The following is a 27,990-nucleotide window of genomic DNA, read 5'->3' on the forward strand; positions in this document are numbered from 1 at the left end:
AATATAATCGGGGAAAGTGCGTGATGGACATTTTCTGACACTTTCTGTGAGACCACATGCACTGTGCGCTCTGGGGTGGGTGTTTTCTCTTTTCTTCTTTCCCTCTAACCATTTCCTCGCCATGTGCTCAATTCTGGACCCTCTTTCAATCTGCAGAGTTTCAACCTGCAGCCTTTTGGACAGGAGCCTGGTTCTCTGTTTTACCAGCCTGTGCACCTTAACTCCAAGAGTCCTTGTTTGTTCACCTTACTCATAGTTTCCATGTGAAGTCACCCAATTCGCAGTTCGTGTCTTTCGGCAGTAATTAGCTCCCCACTCAGTGAGAGCACAGCTGCACATTAAATCTAACCGATCCAATGGCAACACGTTGCTCACGGCTGTGCTGGCAGGCAGATGCTTCCTACTGCACCTACCAGCAAACACACAGATCCACTTTATTTCCCAGAAATTAGCCTGGATACAGCCTCCTGTTTGTCAAGACCTGGAATGGGCTGGAAGCACCAAATCGGATGTTATTCTTGGTTTCTGCTCTATTCCCCCTCCCTTTTCTTCCCTCCACATTTGCTTAGAAAACATACCACATCATGAACAGGGTCTGCTCTTTGCTGGCATTCCACTGGGGTTTTTAATCCTTATTATTATTAATATTTTTGATCTCTGGTAGCAGTTGGCTCTGGTGACTTTCACTCATTTGGAGAGGCATACGGAGATCCAGGCAGATCGGCGCCATCTTACAGAAGCATCAGAGGAAGAGGAACTCGGGATGGGCAGGGCAGTCTGAGTCTCACCTGCAATGCTCCAGCCCACAGGTGAATGAGGGCCATGTGTCCAAGGTGAGCTGACTGGCTCTGTGCAGAACGGCTCACCGACAAAGAGACTAAACACTGTAGTCCATAAACCAGACTAGGAAGCTGATGGAACTGAGCTCAAATCAAAAATGATGAGAGAAGGTGTTGAAGTTAATGGAAGCACACATGCATGGGGTGGAGGGGCATCAAGTTATATAGGAAGCACCATGTGGAAGACTAATAGTGGAAGTTAGTGAGCTATATATTCTAGAATCGTGCCATACTGATTATAATCCCCATCTTCCATATCAAAATAGGTCATCTGGCTGTCCTGCGCAACCTTGGCTTCATTCAAATGGCAAAAACATGGTCTGCTACCAAAACTCCTCTTGAGCAGGCTGAAGTCTCCACGCAGAGAGATGTACAGGGCATTTTCTCTTTTTTGCTGATCATTGTGGACAGGCATCTATACCGTTATATTTCCCTAACTTGGGGATTTCTCCCGTTAGCATTTCCTGGTTAGCCATTCATGCCTGAATCACGTGGTATAAAATGCCATGTTGGATTCTTCAAGAATCTACCATTTGTCATACCTTTCATTCTTGGCCACATATGTGTTACCCCCAGAGCACTCTGGGTTGTTCTAGGCTTTGCCTAAGGGATCTAAGTGACTTCCTTAGAAAGAAATGTGGAGAAAAATAAAAGTTGGACCCTGCCAATAGATCCAGGATGGGGTGGTTTCTACATTACTTCTTTCTGATCTCAAAAGTGTTCCTCCCAGCACAAAGGGGTAGAAAGTATGCCTTTGGCTTAAGAAGGGGGGATAGAAAGAGGGAAAGATGAGCAGAAGCTGAGCACTTTGGGGGAAATGTGTCTGTAATAAATGCCATTGCTTCAGAAGAACCCTCTAGTGAACAATTAAAAAACTGAATCATGTTGAATTCTGAGTCATAAGTAGGATGGCCATAAAACTCATCACCGAAATGGAACACTTATTAGAGGAAAGTGGACACACTGGTTATAATTTTTCTAGACAACAGGCATCAACTGGCCTGACCCTGGTCACCCATCGAAGCGACTGGATGGATGAGCTTTAACTGAGAACCCACTTTGTGTTAGCGGCCGTGTCAGACTCTGTCAACTCTGCTATCATGTGTAACAGTCCCCAAAGGCTTGTGATGCCGATTTCCTAATGTCCTGTGTAAGGAATTGACACAGTTGGGACCTCAACTTATAGTACCAAAAACTCAAATCTTGAACTTGGGCTTTCAATAGTTCACAGTTGGGGGGAAAGCAGGATCCCTCATGATTCTGGAACATACTTGAAGAGAAAAGTACATATGTGAAGAAAGCTAACGTATTTATTGGGAGGAGAAATGACAAGGTAACGTTACCTTCAGTGACCAGGTCTTTCTTACATGTGTCACCTAACCCAGTTTCTATGAATAAGTCAGGTGGGGGAAGAAGAAGGAAAGCTGATTTATGGACTGCATTTAAGTTGATGCTTCCACTCAGCAGGCCTAAGGCTACCCAGTTATATTACAGGATACATCCAGATTGCTTCCTCAGGGGAATGCCTGCAGCAGAGAGAAGCTCAGTTATGACATATCTCGTGACTTTCCTTAATCTGCTTCATCCTAATCTGTTCTCAGGATATTAAAAAATAATAATCAGGGAGCAACCAGAGGCCAAGAATATCAAATCCGGCTTCCTCCAAGCTCTGCTTTTCTGCTAGAACTGGCTCAGAAACTGCAGGACTCAATATCCCCCCGCATCCAGGGCCAGGGACGAGCTGGACAGGCTGGGACAGGCTTTTGGAAGCAGGAGAGAGACTGATCTTCGAAAACAGAATGTACTCAAAGCAGTTCTTGGAAAGTCAAAGGAGGTTAAAACTGCAGTCAGCATCCTTTTTCCCCTGGTGGAGTTAATGACCTCTCTCACTGACGATTCATGGGTCAGATGTGAACATCTGTCCCACGGTGGGAAAGAGATAAATAAATATCTGAATTTAAAAATTAAGACCAGAAGCAAATGATCATCAGTCTTGAGCTATTTCTTTGTTGGTTTATGTCACATTTGTTCATCAATTAATTCATCCAGGTGTCAATTTTTAAGTTCTTACCATGTGTTCATGCTCTTCCAGAAATGATTGTCTGGGGAGTGAGGGTCGAGGATGAAGACAATTAAATGAGCAAATACGTAAAGTGAGATGTAGTCTTTGACGGTACAGAATGCCATGGAAGTGCCCAGTAGGGACTCTCAACTTAATCCATGGGGTTCCACTCCTTAAGGAAAGGAACATATAAGTTGACATTCATGGGATTCATAGGAGTGGATCAGCCCAAGAGAAAGTGACTCGAGAAAGGATGGGAGCAAAAGAACATGGCTCACTTGAGAAAGTGTAAGGTACTCAATAATACTATATCCTGAAGGACAAGGGGGCAGGAAAATGGGAAACCATGGCAATGGGCAAGCTTCCACTTCCTCTTTCCTTTTCCTACCGTCACAGACCATTAGGGCTGACAGGAACAGTAGTGCTTACCAACCCTTCCTCTTAGAAATGGGCAAATACAAATACAGAGGAAAAAGTCAACTTGCTCAAAGGCATGATTTTTCAAACTGGAAGAATACACAAACCTGACTTCGGTTCCCTGCTCTAAGTCGGCTGTTCTTGTCATGGTCTGGTTGTTTTCCCGTTGTTGTTGTTGTTTTTTTTTTTTTAGAATAGTTGAAACCATAAAAACATTTGACTTGACATTCTTGGACTAGAAAACTTTTAAAAATTGGGTGCTTGAAGCTTATTGAAAATCAAGCTAAAAGACCTAACCTCTTATATCCACAACCTTTGATTGTTTTCACAGAATTTTGACTTAGTGAGTAATTTGGAAGTGTTTATATTTTAAGTAACTACATCTTTTGCTTTTTTCACAATTGGTTAGACCCTGGTCATATGCTAACACTTCTGGCCAAGATACTCCATGCACAAAACAGAGGGGAAAGAGAGAGAGAGAGTGTGTGTGTATGTTTAAAGGGAGGTAGAGAGAGGTGGGAAGTGGGGGTTGGAAGGGAGCATATATTGTTACCAGAAGAAACGGGGAAGTTGTAGGCAGTCAAAAAATTTTAAATTGTCCATTGCATGTACCTTTAGGGATGGTGAGAGATTGAAGAGAGAGAAGGTGAGGGCCAGTTGACCCAAGATGAAAGGGAAAGTAGAGGTTAGTCATGGGAAAAGGATAGCTGTCCAGTTGGGCTGGAACAAAAGCAACATATAAGAAAGTAGTAGGAAATCAGTCTAGACGTATAGTTCAAGTGTAGGCTGCTGAATGCCAGACTCTTCGCTGAACAGTGGGATGACAGGTTTTACGTAAGGGAGATGTGGACTCACTGCAGCTGCAGCTGGCGGCAAGGCTCCAGTGAAGCCTGTACTGTGTTACCCGGACGCTTTCAGGACCCAGCACGAGTTCCCCAGCTGCTGAGATCGCTGGCCCTGGAGAGCACACAGCCAGCGCCTGGGTTCGGCTTCACCCATGGCCACATCCCTCCCAGGGCCTGGTAGCCCCACCCCCACGTGGGGCACACCTGCAGGGCCTCCTCAAGGCCCAAGCTCCACATGGGGGCAGCTGAAGCCTTTGTCCTGACTGCGCCACAGCTCGAGTTTCCTTCTGGTCCACCCTGCATCCTTCACCGCCCCACAGGTTGATCCTCAGTGTACCCCACAGTAACCTGCCCCCCCAATACCTCAGCCTGTCTCCTGAGGAAGCAGATCCGCTATGGAGGGATAAACAGTGTAGGGAGACTGTTAGCCCGGATTCTGATTAGTAAGCACGGAATGATGAAGGCTTTGGCCTGGAGGTGACATGGGGCATCTAAAAAGAGAAAAAGGACAGGGGTAATGGGGAATCTTGATCTCAACCCTCTTCTCTGTAAACCCCTGAGGAGCCTCTATCACTGCTCCAAATTCTTGCCAACAACCTCTCAAGTTACTTTTTTTTTTTTTCCTTTCTAGAGAGTTTTGGACGTATAGCTTTCAAAACTGGCAACATATCAAAATACCGCCGGTAGCTTTCAAAAAACATTGTTCTGTGCCCTCACTCCCAGAGATTCTGATTCAGTATTTCTCTGCGGAGAGCTCCAGAAAAATGAAATATATACCCCTGCTTTAGTTTCCAAAACACACTTTCGAGTGCATTTTCTTATTTGATTCACACACACACACACACACACACACACACACACTCACACTACAAAGTAGGTTAATTATTATTATCTTCATTTAACCAACGAGGATATCAGGGCTGAGAGAAGTTTAGCAACTTGCCTTAGGGCACCCAGCTAAGTAAAGAGACAGAATCAAGATTAAAGACAAGATCTGACAGCCTCCTGATTTCTTTCCATGATGCTGCCCAGCCTCTTTCGGCTTTGGGGAGGCCAGAATTCTCAAGGCCTGTCCTAGCGTGTGCTTATTCCATTCTCCCTATCTTTGTTGAAGCTCTCCCCCTGACCTACCCCACTCCTCTCCATAATGCAGACCCCAAGAAACCCTCAAGACCAGCCCAAGTGGTTTATAAAGTCATTCCATGCAAACTGGTGCAGCCACTCTGGAGAACAGTATGGAGGTTCCCCAAAAAGTTAAAAATAGAACTACCCTACAATCCAGCAATTGCACTACTAGGTATTTACCCAAAGAACACAAAAATAAGACTGTAAGGGGCACATGCACTCCGATGTTTGTAGCAGCACCATCAACAACAGCCAGACTATGGAGAGAGCCCAGATGCCCACTGACAGATGAATGGATAGAGAAGATGTGGTGTATCCAGATCTAGACCTAGGTCTATATACCATGGAATACTACTCAGCCATCAAAAAATGAAATCTTGCCATTTGCAATGACAAGGATGGTGCTAGAGTGTATTATGCTAAGTTAAATAAGTCAGAGAAAGACAAATACCATATGATCTCGCTCACTCTCGATTTCACTCATATGTGGAATTTAAGAAAGAAAACAGATGAACTTATGGGAAGGGGGAAAAGAAAAAAAGGAGAGAGGGAAACAAACCATAAGAGACTCTTAATGATAGAGAACAAACTGAGGGTTGATGGAGGGAGGTGGGTGGGGATGGACTAGATGGGTGGTGGGTGTTAAGGAGGGCACCTGTGACGAGCACTGGGTGTTGTATGTAAGTGATGAATCACTGAGGGGCACCTGGGTGGCTCAGATGGTTAAGCATCTGCATTTGGCTCAGGTCATGATCTCCAGGTCCTGGGGTCCAGCCCCAGTCGGGCTTCTGGCTCAGCCGGAAGTCTGCTTCTCCCTCTCCCTTTGCCTCTCCCTCTGTCTCTCACTCCTGCTCAGGCTCTCTCTCTGTCTCTTTTTCTCTCAAATGAATAAACAAAATCTTTTTTTAAAAAGTGATGAATCACTGAATTCTACTCCAGAAACCAATATTGCGCTGTAAGTTCATGAACTAAAATTTAAATAAAAAGAAAGAAAGAAAGAAAGAAAGAAAGAAAGAAAGAAAGAAAGAAAGAAAGAAAGAAAGAAAGAAGTGGTGGAGTAGATGATGGGAGGAAGCTCGTAGAGGTTCCAACAAGCTATTAAAATTAAAGTCATTCTAAATAGGGTTACACAGAGCACTGCCAAAGTTGGGAACATCCACAGGGAGCTCTCCGTGCAATGCTCACAAACTGTCCTTAGGTAACTTCGAACCCCAAAGAATGTTTTTGTCATAACTTCTATCACATCCCTCAGATTTGGTCATGCTCAGTTCCTTAGTTGGATTTTTAAAAAAAATATTTTTAGAATGTCTTTTTGTCTTATTTTCCCAATTAAACTAGAAGCTCTGAAAGGAGAGATGCAGGCTTCCAACTCAATTTTACAAAGTTAACAAACTTTTCTGGCCCCTTTTATGTACCAGATACTGGACTAGGAAACTAGTGAAACGGGGGTGAGTACGATACAGCCCCTGCCCTAAAAGTGTTTATAATCTCTCCATTTCATCTACGGCTAGTCATCCATCTCATAAACATAAATTTATTTGTATGAACAGTGTTACATGGATACGGAGGAGGGAGTTATGAGGGTTTCTCAGCAGACGAGCTATTTGAGCAGAGCCTTGACAGGAAATTGGAAAAGTAATCAGTGAGCCTTAAATTCATGCCTTAAAAGGAAGAGGTCTAAGGATGTCCATGGATTCCGACTGAGGGGCAGGGATTCATTAAATGATTCAACAATATTTATTGGATACCAATAATCCTAGGAGTCTCTGTTTACACCTCCCTCTTTCTCACTCCTCACATTCAATCCAAACTCTTCTACCCTTCCAGAATCTTTCCAACCATCTGGCTTTTCTTCATCTCCATTACTACCACCGCTAATCAAGACTTTGTCAATAGCCTACTGACTGACTCCTCCATCTAGTATCCACTCCTGTCAACTGCGAACTACTTTCTACTTTGCAATTGGAGATTTATCTTGAATATGTAAATCTGAATGGTATCTCCCCACTCTCCTTCTGAAGACTCTTAGGATAAAAGGCAACATTTTAACTTGGCCCTACAAGGCTCTACACACTTTGGTCCTTCTTATTTTTCCAACCTCATCTGGACCTTTACTTCCTGTCACCTCTATGCTCTAGCCACATTAGCTTTCTTTCATGTTCCCTTCTGTCACATGACCTTTGTGTGTGCTGTTCTCTCTGCTGAAGACGCGCTGCCCCACACATACTCTGACCATATCCACAGCCCCAGTCCTTGCAAGTATGACGGAGCCCTCCCCTGCTGCTATGCAGCATTCATCACGGTTACAATTTTACATTTATTTGACTTTTAAAAATTAAAGTCCATCCCTTATCCCACCCTTATATTAAATTCTATAAGGGCAAGGACTGTGCCTGTCTTCGCGTACCATTGGATCCCTAGAACTCAGGTGGAGAACGCTCTCAAATACTTGTTAGGTAAATGAATGAGTGAATCAATGGCTGAACGAATGAACTGACAGATGTTTGACTTGTTGGGTCTTGGGCATTACAAAGATGAGCAAAAGAGACCTAGTTTCTGCCAGCATGGAGTTTCTAGTCTAGTGCTGGTTAAGCATAGAGGTTGAAAGTCAGGGTGTGGTTGTTTGGAATTTAGACAAGCTCTCTCCATGACTCTTCCCTGACCCCGTTTCACACTTCTTGTGCTGGAGATTTCAGGATCTAGGTTAGCAGTTGAAATTGCTGCTGAGTCTAGAGTTGTTTTATTAGTTTTCGAACATTCTGTATAAGGCACCAATGCCAGGATTCAGAAAGAACATGTCCCTTTATATTCAGAAAGATTTTGTAAAGGATGGAGATGCATTTTTTTTTTTTTCTGGTGGCCCCACATCCACTTTCTCTTCTTGCTAGAGCTCCTCAGCTTTTGAGTAGGGACTAGTTTCCCCTCCCTTCTGTTTACTCATGATGGGACTGTCTATTAAGTGGTAGGCTCATGGCCCAAATTAAGCCAAAGAGACTCCTTGTTAGAACTTATTGATTTGCCCTTAATCAGGATACCCCAGAGAAGGGGTATATGGAGCCCTGGAGCTTCCCAAGGGCCTTTCCTTTCTGAGTCATTCTATGAGACCTTGAATAATTCTCTTTCTTTTTCAGTATATTCTGTTGCTTGCACCCAACCCTCTTCAATCACAGTTCCACTAAAGCAGAAGGGGGCAAACTACCCCCTGCAGACCAAACCTAGCCACTGCCTATTTTAGTGTATAAAGTTTGACTGAAGCACAGCCACGTCCGTTCATTCATGTAATATCTGTTGCTGCTTTCATGCTATAAAGGCAAGGTTGAGAGGTGTGGCCAAACTATAGGGTCTACAAAGTTGGAAATATTTACAAAGAAAGTTTGTTAGTCCCTACACTAGAATATGAATCCCTAATGCCCTAACACATGTACTGTATGTGACTGAATTTTCTTCTAGAATGGTACCAGATATGTGCAACTCTGGGAGAATTGAGAAAAGAGTTAAATCACTTTGGGTAGGGCTTAAGTTTGCATAGGTTGCTATGAACCTAAGAAATACAAAATGTTCCACCAACATGGACCATTCTATGGTCCTCTGATTCTCTATGCTGGCTCTTTATTATACATAAGCAGAGGATGTTGTTGGGAGTTGACCAAAGAACTGGCAGTAGACCCAAATATTCTAAGTCCCTCTGAGTTTTGGAAAAGCTCTTCATCATCCCTGTGCCTCAGCTTCCTCTTCTATATAGCTAGGAGCTTGATAATTCGCTTCTCAAATTCTGTAATTCCTCTAAAGGAAGGTAAAGGCAGCCCAATATATAAGTAACAGTCAAGGGAACAGTTGTGAAATGGACCTGGGAAGAAAAGGGGCAGTATGTATCATGGGGAACAGGAAGAAGTAGTGTGTGCTTGTGTGCAAAATTGCGTGTGTGTCTGTGTGTGTGTGTGTGTGTGTGTGCTTTAAGGAGCAGCCAACATATGCCTTGGTTTGAATACTGTCCTGTCTGGAGACAGTGGGAAAAACCAGATGGCCTGCAATTCTCATTTACGTTCCAAATTTAAAGCCATGGTAAATAGCCTATTAGTGGGAAATTTTGGGACAGTCCCTAAGCAAAGTTTGTTTTGCTTTTTACTCTCAGACTTGCTCCAAAAGCTCAGTTGAAATTACACCCTAGAAAGTGCCTACTCAAATTCCTTTAACAAGCAATCGCCTCTCAGTAGACACAAGTTTGGGCCTGTCCACTCACCTCAAACAGACCATCCATCTGAATTGTTTGCAAGGGCCCCAGGCTACAGGTAGTTGAAAGAGCCACTATCAGATTGCTTCTCAATCTTCTCCTCTAGACTAAATAGTCCTGATTTTTGTCAGCAGCTTTTCATATTCTAGGACTCCCTTATTAACTATGTTTGCCCTCAGCTGGGTTTTCACCCTACCCCATGCTGTGCTGGCTTGTGCCCCTGTTAGAAGCTCAGGGGCCAGACCTGGGACTTGCTGGCTCCAGGCCCCCTTTCTTCCCTTTAAAAATGTTTTGATGATCATGTGTTAAGAGCTAATGACAATTGTCTGCCCAGAATCCTCAAGCATAAACTTGCATCGAGTCAGGGGGATTGATGAAATCAGCCTCAAAATCCAGAACATCTATCCTATAATTAAGATCCACTAATATATGGACAAACAGGTCAGCAAGACCTACTTATGGTCTCCACAAATTAAAGGGCTTCAAAGAAAATATTCCTTTCTTCCAGAGCGTGATTTTTAAGGAGCACATTAAATAAACATTTATTGAGCCTCTATGTTATGACAGGCACCCTGCGCTGGCTTCGGGGTACAGCAGTGAGGCCTCTGCCCTCACTAAGCTGAGTGGCCGTGGGAGGGCATTAGAGAGGGACCATGTCACAGAAAAATACACAGGCGGTTATCATGAAGGGAGTAAGTACTGTGGCAGGAGGCCTATCGAGGCCCCTAACTCAGAGCTGGATGGGGCAGAGGTGAAGGAGCCCTGGTCAAGGACCTGAAATAATTTCCATGTGGCTGGCTCACAGAGCAGAGAGGCAGTGTTGAGAGAGAAGCCTACAGAAAAGTGTGGGATCGAAGCAGCCAGGACCTTGTAAGCTGGGTAAGAAGATGAATGTGCCCTAGAATGGTGGCTTTTAACCAGAGGACATTGGATGATGTGTCTTCAGACAGTGTCAGCTGTCACACCCAGGAGGTGCTACTAGCATCTCAGGGGTAGAGGCCAGGGATGCTGCCGAGCCTCCCACAACACGCAGGACAATGCCACAGCGCAGAGTTATGGGGCCCAAAATGTCAATAATGCCTAATGTCAGTAAGCCCAGCTCCAAAGCAGCCGGAATCACTGAGAGCACCAAGATTGGAGTTAGGATTTAGAACTTTCCCTCCAGACACAGAGAGGTGGTCAGGGTGTATTGGAAAGAGCCTAGGTGAGGAGAAATAATTTATGCAGCTTGCCTGAGAAAAGAGGAGCTATGAGAAAAGCCCTCTTCCATGTCTCGTTTTGTGATGCGGAATAAAAACGCCATGGTCGGGGTTTCTGGGCACTACCCTTCCTCGACTAGTGAGGGATGGAACACTGACAAGCAAATGTAGTAAAATAACTATTTTCATCTGGGCATTCGTGTACCTCACTATTTCGTTGTCCTCGAGCTACTGGCATGTAAATTTAAAGGTTCTGGATTAAAGTGTAAGCTGACTTTGACATAAAATGGTAGAGTTGAGATATTTTCAACACACCCGCATACACATACACACACAGAGGGCATGATTCTAGGTATTTGGGGAGCATGTTTTGCATTCTTTGTGACAGGTGGGGTCCTATAAATGAAGAGAGTGACAGCTGCTTAGCATGATAATGTGCTCCATATTGTCAGACCAATTTGGAAAAACTTGGAGTATCTATTATGAAGACCGGTATAATATATACGGAAAGTCTCTTTGCACAGGGTAAAGCATAGCATTTCTTACCTGCTTCCTCCCTGATCACTCCCAATGCCTTAATGAAGCATCTAATAATATTTATTGAGCACTTGCCATATACCAGGCCCTGTGCTAAGCACCCTGTATATGTTTTCTCACATGATCATCACAATCCTGTAAAGTAGGTACTTTCCTTCCAATTTTACATGTAAGAGCACTGAGGCTTGGAGAGGTTAAGAGTAATTTGTCTGAAGTTGAAAAGCTAGGAGAACTCGGAGCCTAGATTTCAACCCAGGAATGAAGTTTGGCCCCAAGAGTGTGCTTTCCTGGTCAACAGCAGTGAGTGATTTCAAGAGGCCATCTGGAGCGTCTGCCCCTTGGAGGTAAGGCCGACTGATCGTTGAACTCTGGCCATCTTCATGTTGTTCAAGGAATATTCAGGCCCAGCAGGATCCAGCTGTCTGAGCTGCAGCCACTTCAGGGCTACACACCCTCTTCCCCCCACACAACCACCACCAATCTCTCCATAGCATTCTAGTAAAGTCAGTAACTTGACATCTCTTTCCAGACATTACTACAACAAAGAGATGACTGCTGATCTCCCAATACCAAATTGGCAAAGCCCATGGTTCTTCCGTGGGTTGTTTTAAAAACACTCAAGTCCCAGGTTCAACTAAGACAGGCAGGAGAAGAAGAAGGGATTCCAGCCATAGGTGCAGACCCAGGACAGACCACAGAGTCTCTGCTTATTTGTTCCCCTGTAATAACCACGGAATGTTTTCTTGTTACTCAACAGATAAGAACTTCTTATCACTCTTGGCACTTACACATGTTTTCCTAGTTTTCATTTGGAAGCATGCATTTTCCTGTTGTTGGCCACCCATCCCCAGAGCACAGCAAAATGTCCGAAGGCTTTCAAAGAAATGTGCAGCCATCCCTTGGGATTCAATCTCTTCACAAGATATTTCCAAAGGACCCCAAATGACTGACCTTCCAGAAGACACACACAGCCACACGAAATATATTTCCTTCTCTGAACCAAAAGCTTATTTTCCCCAATCCTATGACCTAAGCTCTAGATGGGACCACATGGCATGAAGCCTCCTGTCCGCTCCGAGCCAGCTCACCAGCCACAGCTGAGTTGACTCACGATTGCTAGGAGGTGGGCATAGCTAGGCCTCCATTTAGGCAACTTTTTTTCCCCAAGTTCTAGGCTTCACAGTGCCTACACATACACACATGATCCCTATTAAAATTGTAGGGTGATCTGAGGAGTTGCTTATTTTCCCGCTACGGATCATTACGGAACTCAAAATCCATCACCAGAAGTCTCCTGCACTGTGACACAAAGATGAGTATCAACAAAGGCCACGTTGCCTCTGGTTCCCTGTCTTGGATCTAGTAGGCCATGTTTGTCCTAACGCCGGTACACACCCTCCTGGAAGGAGTGGACTCTGGCTCTGATCCTCGGGAGAACACTGTAGTAATCTCCTGGGACTGCTGTAACAAATTATCACAAACGTGCGGCTGAAACAGCAGAAGTGGACTCTCTCACACTTCCAGAGGCCAGAGTCCGAAATGAGTTTCACTGAGCTGAAACCAAGGTGCGAGAAGGCTGCTCTCCCTGCAGAGGCTCCATGGCCCATGGGTTCCTGGCCTTTCCCAGTTTGTGACGCTGCTGGCCGTGGCTGCATCGTTCCAAATAGAGCCCAGCCTCCTCACTGCTCGCTCCACTTCCATCATGTTGCCTTCTCCTCTGAACTTCCCAAATCTCTCTCTGATGCCGTTTGGAGCCCAATAGATAATCCAAAATGATCTTCCTTAATATAATTCCATCTGTGAAGACCCCTTTTCCTTAAGAGGTAACATTGATTAGGGATTAGGCCCTGATATCTTTAGGGACCTTTACTCAGCTGACCACAAACACCTCTGCAGGAAAAGAGGGAGCACAGGCTAATGATGCCCTTTCTCAAAGGGTTCAAGTTAGAGGTGAAACATACATACATGAGTATTAAGCACCCTGTAAAGGCTGTGTTCATTTGACATGTGTCATGTTGGGCATTATCTGTTCCAAAATCGGAATCCTCTGGTCTCTAGCATCCGAATCATGCTTCTGCTACCACCTACCATCAGGTTTCTCAGCCTCAGCATCATGGATGCTTGGGCTGAATGTTCTTCGGGGGCAGGAGGGCACTATTCTGTGCATTTACAATGTCTAGCAGCACCCAGCAAATAAACATACAGGAAGGCCACTTGAAACTGAATTTCAGATAAGTGATGAATACTTTTTTTTTTTTTTAGAGTAAGTATGATGTGTACACTATTTGGGACATTCTAATCCTAAACAATAACAACAACCCCCCCCAAAACCCACCGAGTTCTTTGTTTATCTCAACTTTAAATGTAACTGGGTGTCCTGTATTTTATCTGTCAACTCCACGCTAGGTGCCAGCAGCCCACACCCACCCACACCCCCAATTGCAACAAACAAAAATGTCTCCAAACATTGCCAAATGTTTCTTGGGAGCAAAATCACCCTTGGTTGAGAACCACTGATGTGCTTAAAAAAAAAAAAAAAAACCAACCTTGTAAAATAGGAAAGACTGAGAAAAATATGTGGAACTGTTTTGAATATGTGCAAGCTGGCAGTTTTTGCTACTTCCCCGCAAAGCTACCAGATCCTAGAGCCATAGGCTGAATGGGCAGTGGCATTGCTCTGGGAGGAGAAGTGGGTATCATTGAAATGAGGACACGGTTTGGGGAAGATAGTCTCCTGGGAATAATCCTACCTGGCCCTGCCCCTTTCAAGACTTGAAGCCCCAGGCTGAGCAGCAGGACCAGGCATGATCTCCCATCCCCCATTCACCCTCTAATTTATTTTAATTATTCTCCTTTTCCCTCTGAGTCCTCGGGCTTTGCTTAGGAGCAAGTGGCTCTCTCATTTATGCAGCTAAGTTTGAAGGCGCCAGGAGACAATTGTCTGGCAGAGCTGGACTGTGAGGTCCCTTCACTAAGACTTTTGATTTTGAGCATGTCCCTACGGGTAGAAAATGCTAAACAAAAGAGGGGCTGAATGACTGTGTGCCTGCCTGTCTCTCCCCCTTTTCTTTCTTGTATCCTCAGTCTCACTGTCCCCAGTGAATACTGGGCACTTGGCATTCAGAACATCCACGCCTCACCCAGGCTTTCTACACCGATAACCAGTGACGCTCCCTCCCGGCCCCTCTCACCCACCAGCTGCCTCTGCACTGTATCAAATTTGGCTCTGAAAAGGACTCTCCAGATATAAGCCTGGTGCTCAGATAGCAATCGGGAGTGCATATTGTATGTCTTTATAAACAAAGCGGTGCGTATTTATAGACCCATATCAATGACAGATCTATACGGAGAGATGATGGGAGTTTCACAGACCAAAAAAAAAAAAAAAAAAGTGAGGCTTTGAAGCCTTGACCCAAAATAAAATTAAATACCAAATAGTACTCAGCAACAAATCCCTTATTAAGAGAGGGCTGTTATCTATCCCAGGACTGGTAGAGTCTAAATGGGAGATTTGTTTGCGAGGGGTCAGACCCTCACAGGAGGGAAACAAGGCTTAGGTTCTGTTCCAGAGCCATCTGCTCAAGGATGAGTATTTCAGTATTTGCTGCTTTGCTTCTGGTTGCTTAACACCGTCTTCAAAGGGTTTGTATGAACCAGCTACATGGCCTCACAGAGCAGTCCAAAAACAAAGCTGCCATTTACCAAGAGTTTTAAGAATGAATGAATGAAATCAGCAAAGCATCACTTGTTGCTCCTGGAAGTCAGAGACTAGGACAAAAATGCCTACGGAGGAAAATTACAGAGAATGTGAAGTAAGAATAACACTGGAAGGAGAAATGGGTCCCAGGATGATGGCCCCAGTTACTGGCCTGACTGGAGGAGGGCCAACTCCATCGAGGGCTCGCCATCCAGTCTGGGAGATGGGGCCAATTTAGTTTTTAGGATTGGTTGAGGTATGTACATAATCAGACCAACTATAGGGAGAGCAAAAGAGACTTACAAAGAGGACAGATGCTAAGTGGAAGGCTCCTCCCCTGCTCAGGCATGGCAGCCATACCCCACGTACTCCGACTCCAACATCCCCCTGGGTCACCTCTTATGCCTGCCATTTACAAGGAGATGGACATTCCATTGGTTAAGGTGCGTCTGTCTTCTAAATGCTCCTATCCTGGGGATAACCCCTTGAGTCTCATGGAAATAAATATATATAAGTATATATGTAATACAGTGTTGTCAAGTAGTCACCACATGTTATCTTAGAGCCCCGGCCTTATTCTTTTTCATGGAGATGGAATTTACATGCAGTGAACTACACAGATCTTAATTATACAGTGCCATGAGTTTTGACAAATGTGTACACTGATATCATTGCCACTTCTGACGAGATACAGAACGTTTCCATCACCTGGAAAAGTCCCACGGGGCCAGTGGTGAGCTGGAGCCAGCTTTTACCTGGAGAGTTCAGTACCTCTCATCCCCAAGTCATGTTGTTAGTCTAAGGATGGCCATGGGGGAAATCAGCAAACACTACGAAGATGGGATGTTTTCCCCCCTGGTGCACTAGGTTACCAGCACACCACTGCTCATGCCCCTTTCCAGACAATCCTCTGTGCCCATGGAGGGCAAATCCCCACCAATTTCCTCTCACTTGTTCTTGAACTTCATGAAAATGAAATCACATTTTGTATCTTGCTTCTTTCCGTCAACATGATGCCTGTGTGTTTCACCAGTGATCGATCTATCTGCAGTTTGTTTCATTTTTATCGCTGAGAACTATCCCACTGTGCAAATAAACTGTATTTTATCTCATTTCTTATCGAAGGACATTTGTTTGCTTCCTATTTTGGACTATTATATTTTCTTTCTTCTTTCTTTCTTTCTTTCTTTCTTTCTTTCTTTCTTTCTACCTTAATTGAGGAGTAATTGACAAATAAAATTATACATAGTTGAACTATACAACATGATGATTTAATATACATATACACTATGAAATGAGAACCAAAGTCAAATTAATTAACATCTATCTGTCCCCTCACAGAGTTAACTTGACTGTGTATGGTAAGAACACATAAGATCTATCCTCAGCAAATTTCAGGCATATAATACCATATTCTCAAAGCTGTAACTTAGATCCTCAGAACTCATTTATCTTATGACTAGAAGTTTGCCCCCACTTTTTAAAATGCTCCTACAGACATTCTTGTGTTAGTTTTCATGTCTCTGGGGTAAATCCTTAAGAGCGGAATTGATGAGTCACAGAATACATTTATGTTTAACTTTATAAAAAAGTGTCAAAAAGCTTTCCAAGGGCGTAGTGCACAAGCAATATATGAAAGTTTCAGTGGCTCCAAATACTTGCCAGCAGTTGGTGTTTTCACATCCATTCTAATGTGTATGAAGTACTATCTCTTGGTAGGATTTTGATCTCCACTTCCCTGAAGACTAATTATAGTAAGCATCTTCCCATGGACTTATTATCTATCTATATCTCTATCTATCATCTATCTATCTATCTATCTATCTATCTATCTAATCTATCATCTATCTATCTATCATCTATCTATCTTTATATTTTAATTACCCTTTGTGATTTTTTTAATTCATGGATTATTTAGAAATGTGCTGTTTTATTTCCATAATATTTTGGGATTTTTTGGCATCATACGCTTTCTAATTTAATTATACTATGCCCAGAGAACATGCACCACAAGACTTTAATCCTTCTAAATTTATCAAGACTTATGTTATTGCCTAATGTTTGGCCTATCTTGGTCAATGTTCCTCGTGTACTTGAAAAGAATATGTGTTCTACTTTTGTTGGGTGAAATGTTCTATAACCTTCAGTCAAGATCCTGTTCGTTTTTTTGACTGTTTCCTTGGCTGTGCAGAAGCTTTTTATCTTGATGAAGTCCCACAAGTTCATTTTATCTTTTGTTTCTCTTGCCTTTGGAGATGTGTCATGAAAAAGGTTGCTTTGGCCAATGTCCTAGAGGTTGCTGCCTATGTTCTCCTCTAGGATTTTGACGGATTCCTGTCTCACATCGAGGTCTTTCATCCATTTGGAGTTTATCTTTGTGTATGGTGTGAGAGAGTGGTCAAGTTTCATTCTTTTGCATGTAGCTGTCCAGTTTTCCCAGCACCATTTATTGAAGAGACTGTCTTTTTTCCACTGGATGTTTTTTCCTGCTTTATCAAAGATTAGTTGCCCAAAGAGCCGAGGGTCCATTTCTGGGTTCTCTATTCTGTTCCATTGGTCTATGTGTCTGTTTTTGTGCCAGTACCATGCTGTCTTGGTGATCACAGCTTTGCATCGAACTTTACATCAGAAACCAGGGATGTACTGTATGGTAACTAAAAAAATTAAAAAAAAAAGATCGTGTTCGTTGATGGTGTGGTTTGGACCTGCTATATCCATGCTGACTTTATGTCAAGTTGATCTATCAATTAATGAGAGAAGAGTGTTAAAATATCGAACTCCAGTTAGTGATATATCTGCTTCTCCCTTTAATTCTGTCGCTTTGTGCTTCTTGTATTTTAAAGCTCTCTTATTAGGTACATATGCACGTAAGATTGTTATAGCTTTCTGATAACTGACTCTTTCATCTGATTGTCAATCTTGTGTTAAAGTCTACTTTTCCCCACACAAATACAGCTGCACCATCTCTTTGTGCTTATTCTTTACATGATCACTTTGCCTCATTGTTTTACTTTCAGCTTCTCTGTGCCTTTATATTTAAAGTGCATCTCTTGCTTTTTAATCCAGTCTGACAATCTTGCCTATTAACTGGAGTATTTAGTTCATTTACAATTTCATATAATTTTATTTGAGTGTAATTCTATCATCTGGCTATTAAGTTTACTATTTTTCCCATTTTTTTTTCTGTTCCCCCATTCCTCTTTTCCTTCCTTCTTTTGAGTTAATTGAATATTTCTAGTATTCTCTTTATGTCCCCTATTGGCTTTTTAGCCATACTTCTTTGTACTTTTATTCAGTGGCTCCTCCAAGAATTACAGCATAGGGGCGCCTGGGTGGCTCAGTCGTTAAGTCTGCCTTCAGCTCAGGGCGTGATCCCGGGGTCCTGGGATTGACCCCCACATCAGGCTCCTCCGCTGGGAGCCTGCTTCTTCCTCTCCTACTCCCCTTGCTTGTGTTCCCTCTCTTGCCGGCTCTCTCTCTCTCTGTCAAATAAATAAATAAAATCTTAAAAAAAAAAAGAATACAGCATAAAATGTTAATTTATTATAGAGTACCTAGAGTTGATAATGTACCCCTTCACTTTACATAAAATGTGAGAGACTTACCACTGTGAAATTCCATGCACCCTACCCCCACTTTTTCTGTGACTTTTTAAAATTTTTTTTTAAGATTTTATTTATTTATTCGACAGAGATAGAGACAGCCAGCGAGAGAGGGAACACAGCAGGGGAGTGGGAGAGGAAGAAGCAGGCTCATAGCGGAAGAGCCTGATGTGTGGCTCCATCCCATAACGCCGGGATCACGCCCTGAGCCGAAGGCAGACGCTTAACCGCTGTGCCACGCAGGCGCCCCGCCACTTCTTCTGTGACTTTTGACATCTCTTCTACATCTACTTATGTAGCAAGCCCTATGACTGCATGTTATCACTTTTATTTAAATAGTCCGTTATTTTTTACAGAAGTTAAGAGAACAAGAAAAAAGTATTCTTTATATTTTCCGATGTATTTTTATCTCTGGAACTCTTTATCCTTCCCCTAGATTGTTTTCATTTGATGTCACTTCTCTTAAGCCAGAAGAACCTTCTTCAACATTTCTTGTATTGCAGATCTGCTGGCGACGAATTCTTTCCACTTTTATTTATCTCATGTGTTTGTCTTCTCTCAAGGATCACAAGCCTGCACTGCCTGTTGTCCAAATGTCTACAAACAGTTCCCTCATAAATTCTGTCCAGTTTTATAGTTGTTTTCAGTAGGAGGGTTCTAGGACTGCCAAAGCACCACAAACTAGGTGGCTTAAGAAACAAATTTATTGCTTCATAGTTTTGGAGGCTGGAAGTCCAAAACTAAATTGTTAGCAAGGTTGGTTCCTTCTGGAGGCTAAGAAGGAAATTCTATTCCTTGCCTGTCTCCTAGCTGCCGGTAGCCGTAAGCACTCCTTGCCTTGTAGATGAAGTACTTCCTGTGTCTGCACAGTTCTCCCTCTGGGAGTGCCTCTGGTTCCAATTGTCCCCCACGCCCCTTTGTGTTGTCATTAGTTTCAGAGGTAAATTTCAGTGATTCATCAGTTGCTTGTAACACCCAGCACTCATTACATCCAGTGCCCTCCTTGTAAGAACACAGCCATATTGGATTAAGGTCCACCCCACTGATCTCGCCTTAACTTGATGAACTGTAAGGACTCTCTTTCCAAATAATGTCACATTCACAGGTACTAGGGGTTAGGAACACAGCATATTTTTTGGGGGAACACAATTAAATCCATAGCAGAGAGTAAGTCTAGTGCGACTTACTCTGTCATGACAAGGAGCAGAGCTAGCCTTGAGTCTTTTTTGCCTATGTTATTTTGCTATGAATTTCTTCATCTTTACACACTTTCAATTTAGATACTTTCAAGTTCAGTGGGAAAGAGGAGATGGATTATGAAAGGATGGAGGATAGAGACAGGAGCTTTGGGCCAAGGGAAGAACTTAAAGAAAAAAGATTGAGATCCTCCAGAGGAAAAGTATTTCCACTCAGCCAATTTTCCCGTAGATCTGTGCTGGGGACCATGCCTATGCTGATGGACTTAGGAGGGAGACAGAGATAGTTATGTCTATTTGCTCATTCATTTATGGAAAGACGAAACACAACATATACTAAGCTCTTCGGTGTGTCAGACATGCATCTCGTAGCAGGAGACAGAGTAGTGCAGGAAACACACATGGCCCTGCCCGGGGAGGCTTCATTCTAGTAGAAACTCAGAGTCTATCTGCTTAAGCTTTAGTTGAATTGCAGTTTTAAAAGATTAACAAGAGAAGAAATTTTAATTTAGTTTTTGCTCAAGATACAATGTAGAAAATGATTGAGAGGGAGTAATTTTCTATTCATTCCTTTGTTCAGCAAATATTCTTGAACACACGTTGAACCTGAGGATAGAAATTTCTAAAGGTTTGTTTGTCTATGAAGAGATGAGGTATTTTTCAGGTAATAGTTTCAGCTAATACTTGTGTGACAATTTCTGTGTGGCAGGCACTGTTCTAAACCCTGTACCAGTCTTAAATTCTTTTGTCCTCCTGACAATTAAACACCGCTATCATCCACATGATAAGGTTAAATTCTTTGCCCAAAGTTAGCAGCTAGTAAGTGGTAGAGGCATTATATGAATCCTAGTACTGTGCCTTTAGAATCTGTGCACTTGGCCTCTATTCCAGTCTAACCATGAAATGTAGAGTGCCCGTATATCCTGGATTTTTTTAGACCCAGAAGCCTCGGTTTTTAAATTACTTTCCATCAACTGTTTCCCCTAAAGACACTTATATTAATCTGATCTGCAATTTTGGAAAAATAGTTGCAGTAGATATAAGAAAATATATTTCTCCGTATTTCCTAAATATTCCCTCTGGAGCTTTCTGAATGTGTGCAGTAATGCAGACTGTTAGGACTGTTTCAATATGGAACATGCCAGACACTATTGGTTGTCTTGAAAGAATCCTTTTTTTTTCTCTCTCTCTCTAATTTCCAAGTTTCTAGAGACTTGGCTACTTTTTAAATCTACCCTCCACCACAAAGTCGTATGTTTTGGGAGGGTCACAATTAGTCTACGACTGTCATGGTGGTTTCATGATCCTGGCCATGTAATAAAAATATGATGAAACTCTGTCTTATAAATCATGGAGGAAGTACATGGAGACTTCTGGAAAAGGTTTCCTTGCTTTCCAAAATAGTTACACAGGAAAAGAAAGCTGCTTCTGCTTGAAGTTGTAACATCTACATGTGATGTCTGGAACTTCAGCAGCCATCTTGTGATCACGAGGAGGAGGAGCCTGAGGACAGAAATGATAGAATGAGTATGACGAAGCAGAAAGAAAAAACAAAAACAAAAAAACAAAACCTGGATCCATAATGATATCTTCGAGCCACTGAATGAGCCAATTTTGAAACCATCCTAACGAACTTCTTGTTCAATGAGAAGGAAACTTGATAAATTTATATTTTTAAGCCATTTAGAGTTAGCTTTTCTACTTACGATCTTAACTGAGTCAAAAGTAAGAAACAAGAAACCCTAAGAACTTTATTTTTTACTCCATTCCCTCCATTTCTTTCTACAAAGAAGAACTTTCTGCTCTTAGAATATGTTCATTCTCCACCAGATAAATGCGATGTCTCATATCTAGGGAGAGAAAAGTGGATATGTACATCTTTAAAATATCCAAAGGCAGCTGAAAAGTTAGCAGCTATCTAAAGCCCATGATAAATGTCTAAATTCCTCAGCAGCATATTTCTGTGTTTGCAGATTCAGAGACAAGAGACTTTAATCACAGCTGCTAAATCTCTCTTTTAAAATTGAATTTAGAGTAACATTTAAGGCTGTGTGTATTGGCTGCAGATTCCTTCCCATATTCTTCCTGGGAATTTCCCACCCTATAATAAGGTAGCTTTTTCTCTTTTTTTTTTTTTCTTTTTTAAATAGCTGCTTATTAAGGCAGAGGTTCTAATATTAGCCTGCTATTCCACTGAGTGAAGGAACTGGATCTCTTCTGCACAGACTTGGGACTCTGGATGTATTTCTGCACTTTTCCTCACTGCTTTACAGAAACTGAAAATAGCACTTTTCCCCCTTTCCCTCAACCCCTATTCAACCACAAGCGAATGGGAGGCACTGGTTTGGGTCTGGAGTTGGCATACGCTGTGTGCAGTTTTATTTTCCATGCTTAAATGAAGTCAGTTCCTTCCTCTTTCACTTTGGATGTAAGGAGGGAAATGAATGTTATTTTTATAAATATGACTCGGTGTCGTCTTGCCCAAACCTGGACATCACGAATAAGGGTCCCCTGGGCGGGGGGTGTGGAAAAGGAGTACCCCAGGAAAGCATTTTGGCGATCCCTCTTTTCCCATTGGTAACCTTGAACAGCTTTTGTTGTATTACCAAAGGGCAAGGGCAGTGAGCAATGGATGTGAGGGGGTTGGAGTGACAACCTAGAGGAAAAGTTCTGCTTTTGTGGTGGTCTGGGAATGCTCAGCAATGTGGACTCGTGCTATTTTTCCTGAGAATTGAAAAGCAGGCTTTCTTTAATCTCCCTTTGCACTGGCGAGCTGAAGGAGTTGTGAAGAGATAAAGGTAGAAGAAAACATGGAGCCCCTGTCACCCACTGCTTCACGCAGTAGACAAGGTGAGACGCAGAGCCAGGAAGCGGGTGGTCCAGGGTCACACTGAGCTGACCGCCGAGGAGGCCGGGTGGTGCGATGGTCAGAGCATGGCGCGCCTCCCCTGAATGATACACCCCTGCCGTGACTCAGCTGTGTGTCCGCGGCTTCAGTCCACAGCCTGGTCAGGCCCCACGTCCTCACGTCTACTGTGGGGGCCGCCACAGCACCTCTCTCACGGGCTTGCTGCAAACACTGGCTTAGTTATCACCTCTAAGGAGCTGAGCGCCTGACAGATAACACCCACTCAGTAGAGAGAATTTGTGTGAAGCCCAGACTCAAGAGAAAGACCCAGAACACAGGTTGCTGACCGTGGGTTCCTCTTCCTGCCGTTCATCCTCATCCTACCAAGTGCCCCGTTTATGGGTCGTTGAGATGGTGGAGGCCCCTCCCGGGTGAAAGAGTGGACAGAGCCTTCAGCTTGGGGACTTCAGACTTGAGGGAGAAAGTAACAACTCAGTTGGTTTATTCAGCATTTATTAAGCACCCTGGTGTACCCCCCACACACGCCTTGTATTTTGCTGGATTTGAACTTCCCCAAGGGTTTTCTCCATTGTCCTAGTTTCTTCTTCTCTCACTTTAGTTCATTTCTTCACAAGAAGAATGTAGCTCGCCAGACGCTGGCTTAAGTGATGTGTGACTGGAGAATGCCTCTGCTTGGGGGATAGATTTTAAGATCCATCTGTACGTTAATGGACTTGGTGAAAGAGCGAGGTAAGATATCACTCATTCTGGGGACAGGAGGCAGAGATCAGACTGCGGGGAGGCGATGAGAGATCCCTCTATAAGCAGAGTGGCAGACTCCCGTGTATCAAATATCTTGTGACTGGCAGTCTCCACAAATCCACAAGTATGTGCCTCTTTCTCTCCATGACAGCCCCTAATAGGTTAGCGAACAAAAGCACAAGTCACGTCTCAGAAGGCCATCTCTGCAAGAAAGCAGAGCCGTCACCCGACTCTCCTGTTAAGCCATGCCTCGGGTTGAGCTTGAGGCATGAGCAAAGGGATGCGAAGGAATGACCAGACAGCAAGCTCTGCTGGAAATGAAATCCTGGGAAGAGCTGATACAGAGGGTCAACAGTGTGCCCTGCATTGATTCATCACCTCTCCCCTCTCCCCTGTGAGCAGTAATTCTCACACTCATCTTACAAGTGGACAAGAGGCCATGGCATGTCCCGGATCCTCTGGCTACTCACCCTGATGACCCTGATGCTCCCTTCCCCCACTGCCTTCGGGGGAAATCCAGAAGAGTGACTTGTGCAAATTCGCAGACCTCATGGGCTGTCTGCCTGCAGGGCCTTGGTGCTACACCCCACTTTTCTAGGCAAGTTTCAGTAGGAGTGGAAGAGGAAGGATCTCTGGATTGCTGGGCAGAGACGAGAGGCACGGGCAGGCAGATGAAGTGCCCGGGGTCGTCCAGGAGAGGGCCAGAGGGCTTGTGAAGGGAGGCAGGGCTGGAACCAGAAGCAAACACAACCCCTTCATCATGCTGCCTGGCCCGGTCCTGACTCAGCGGCATCTGGGTGCGGTGGAGGAAACTGGGGCTTTGGGCAGCTGGGAAGCTCTTTAAGATCCCAAGCTGAAGAGCTCAGCCCTCATCCTCAAACCCCCACGTGGGTCTGTTTCGCACTAGGCCAGGAGCTGGCGGGCAGGATCTGAGGCCCTGCTTTTCCTTCCCTTCAGGGGCTTTCAGCCTGAAAGGAAACTCTCCTCTGTTATCTGTGGTTTTTCGTTCTTTCCCCCTTTGGAAGTGGAGGGGAAATAATAATAATAATAATCTTCTGTGGGTTTGGGAGTATCCTTGGTCTGGTGGGGCCAGAACAAGCAGAATGAAGTTAAGTTGTAGTGATGATGCCTTGTCTTGATGAAATCAGTGGCCTGGGGAGAAGAGCCCAGAGGTGAGCCCAAATGGAAGGTAAAACGGGCAAGTAGGGAAAGGATTTTTCAATAAATCATCAGGGTTTCTGCATGGGTGGGCACAAAGTCACAATAATTAGAACTTTTCTTTCCTCCTTATTCTTTTCTCTTTTCTTTGCTTTTTCTTGACCTTTCTTTCTTTTTCCTTCATTGACTTTCTTAATAACAAAAGTAAAACTTTACATACTCGAGGCAACAATAAATTCCATCCTCCTGAGGAAACCAAAGCTAACAGAATGACAGGTATCCTTTCATATCTTTCTATTATCTAGAATTTCAAGACTTATCCCTGTTCTGGGGGGAACTTATTCTTCTTAGAGGAAAGAACGCATCTATAGAGAAATAATTATAGTGTATGTAAGAGCTTTAGGAGTGGCCGCCATGATAGGACCTCTGTAAGGCAGGCTGTGGATGTGCGGGAGATTTGGGGACTGCCCAGGAACACTAAACAAGAAACAGACATTTTGAGGAGAGGGAAATAGGTTAGGGGTATTCCAAGTTACTGTTATTTAAATTCCCTTCATCCTCAAGGAATCTCAGAATTGGGAAGGTCCTTCGAGATCGGTGGTCTAACCCTTCACACATGTTGTCCACATTAATGGTCATCCAAAGGGATTTCCAGGTCCAGAGACCTTAAGGAGAACGTGTTCATGAACAGCCCACCTCAACCCCAACGTCTGGTCAACAGACCACCTGGACTCTTTCAAATACTTTTTATGTTTGATGGTTATGTATGTTTATATATATATGTATTACAACTTTTATGCAATTCTCTTCCCTTTTGGCTTAGTGTAAGCAACCTGAGGACAGGGTGTATGGTTTATTTTTGTTGCCCAATTACATGTGAATTACTAAGTTAACTCAAGAAAATAAAACCCAACACATCTTGGACCCTCCCACTTGAGGACATTGGACCAAGCATGGAAAAGGATTCAAACTGGAACTTCTTCATGGGGCTTCGGTTTCCTCTGTATGGGGCAAACTCCTACATTCTTCCTGTGATCTTTTTTTCCAGCTGAAGGAAACAATTTCACATTCTCCCCTAAAGCCGTGTCTATGTGGTCTCTCTAGCAACTCTGAATATATCCATATAAACCCAGGTGAAATACAGTGAGTTGTAAAAAGTAAAATTTTAACCGAGATTCTATATGAAAACCAACTTTTACCAGTATGATAGAAAAACAAAAACAGCAACAACCTTAGTCCTTCTAGTGGGTTCCCACCTCTCACTTCCATCTTGGTGGGACAGGGAGAGGGTAGGGAGGCATCTGACCCACACTCACAGACAAACAAAACAAAACACAGGGCCAGAACTTATGTCTACTGCAGAATTACCTTCAGTACTGCAAGCCAGACCCCACTAGGGCAAGGTCTTCAGAGTTCTGGACAAAGGGTTGTAGTGTAAGGATGTCATACTTGGTCACTTGTCTTTGGTGTAAAAACATTTCCAGGTATATCAGGGCTTAAAAAAATAGATGTCCTTTATATTTTCATCTTGAAGATTTTTCTTGATGACATACTCCAGGAAACTGAAAAGTAAGTGAAAAAGATAAAGTTAAAAATTTGGACATAATGGTTTACTAAGACTGGTGGCTGGTATTGAGTCTGCTACACACAGAGTTGTCTCTAAGTAATTAAAACGATGGTTATAAAACAAAGCAAATGTCATATTTTATGAAGAAACTATACAAATATACAAATAACAACTTAGTATAAAAGAATTATCAATGGAAACCACAGATTATATAAGTAAAGATCGGGGAGGCAAAGGACAGTGACAAGTAAAGACATCGTGAACGCCGTGTATTACATGAAGGGAAGGGAGTTTTGGTTGTGATAATCGCAGAAAAAAGATTCAAATAATGCCTTTGGAAAATATAAAGATGACCACTAGTCAATTAAAAACAATTGTCTGCCTTTCAAATAATTAGTGAAGATAAAAGCAAACAAAGCTAGTCCACCTATCAAAAGATAGAAAATAAGGAATACAAGGAATGACAAACACAAAACTGAAAATAATGGGATCTCTATATAGAACCGTATCATATTTCTATTTATCACCATGTGTAAAAGGCTGGTCAACATTTATTGAGTGCCTATGATGTGTCAGACACTGTTAGGTGCTTTGCTCAGTTATTTTCTATTGACTCATTTTAGCAACCTTAGCAATATTATTGTTTCAATGCTACCGATGAATTAACAGGGGCTGGCAGAGGATAAACCTCTTTCCTGAGGTCTCTCAAATGTAAGAGGCAGATTCAAGAGCTCAACCCAGGCTTATCTGACCCACAGCTTTATTTCCAGTCACTGCACCATCCCACATTTATATAGCAGGGTGGGATGAGGGAGACCAGATGTATCTGCTGTGAATTCCCCAGTTTAAAATCAAAGATGTGGATTGGATTATAATACAAAAGATAGCATGTTGCTTTTAAGAGAAATGCCTTAAAGATGGCATGAGAAAAGCACAAACACGCACTGTATTTATCAGGCAAACAAAGAACAAAAATCGAAAGCAGAGGTACCAATATAAATTTCAAACAAAATATAAAATTAAAGGCAAAAGGCACTAACATGATTTGAAAAATATGTTGATCAATGATATAATCCATGATGATGGTATCTTTATACACTAAAAATTTTACAGCAAACTATAAATGCCAAAATAAAAACCCAAAAATAGCTAGAAGTACAGTTTCAGAGAAAAAGGTAAGGAAAATGAACACACAGTTCTTATGAGAGATTCTAACACACTCAGCTTGCCAGTAGATAAGAAATAAAGTCAGTGAGCATGTAAACAATAAAATTACTGATACATTAATACATACGTACCTGACCCTGTGTATGTATATATGTGTATCTGATATTATCTGTATATATGAATATATGATATATATATATGATATATCTGTTATTTATATATTTAAATTCAATAGACAGATCTCACACCTCTTTTTCATTTGTCCATACTATACCCTCAAATACTGGTAATATACTCTACCAGAAAGAAAATCTTAATAATGGCAACATTTACTCGCTAACACATAGTTGACCCATCAATTAATAATGACATTAAAATTTTAAAAATGTAGAGGCACCTGGGTGGCTCAGGCAGTTAAGCGTCTGACTCTGGCTCAGGCCATGGATCCTGTGGTCCTGGGATCAAGCCCCACATTGGGCTCCCTGCTCAAGCGGGGAGTCTGCTTCTCCCTCTCCCTCTGACCCTACCCCCTGCTTGTGTTCTCACTCTCTCTCTTTCTCTTTCAAATAAATAAAAATTCTTTAAAAAAATAAAATTAAAAGTATAAAGCAAACTACTATAATAAAAAGAAACTCTCTCTTATATGAATATTGGATGTAAGAGATAAAAATTGCAATTAATATTCATTAGAAAATGATGGCATTAATGAACTACTAAAGTATGATGAAACATTTATAT

The sequence above is a fragment of the Ursus arctos genome, unplaced genomic scaffold, assembly GCF_023065955.2.
Source record: "Ursus arctos isolate Adak ecotype North America unplaced genomic scaffold, UrsArc2.0 scaffold_1, whole genome shotgun sequence".
Classification (NCBI taxonomy): domain Eukaryota; kingdom Metazoa; phylum Chordata; class Mammalia; order Carnivora; family Ursidae; genus Ursus; species Ursus arctos.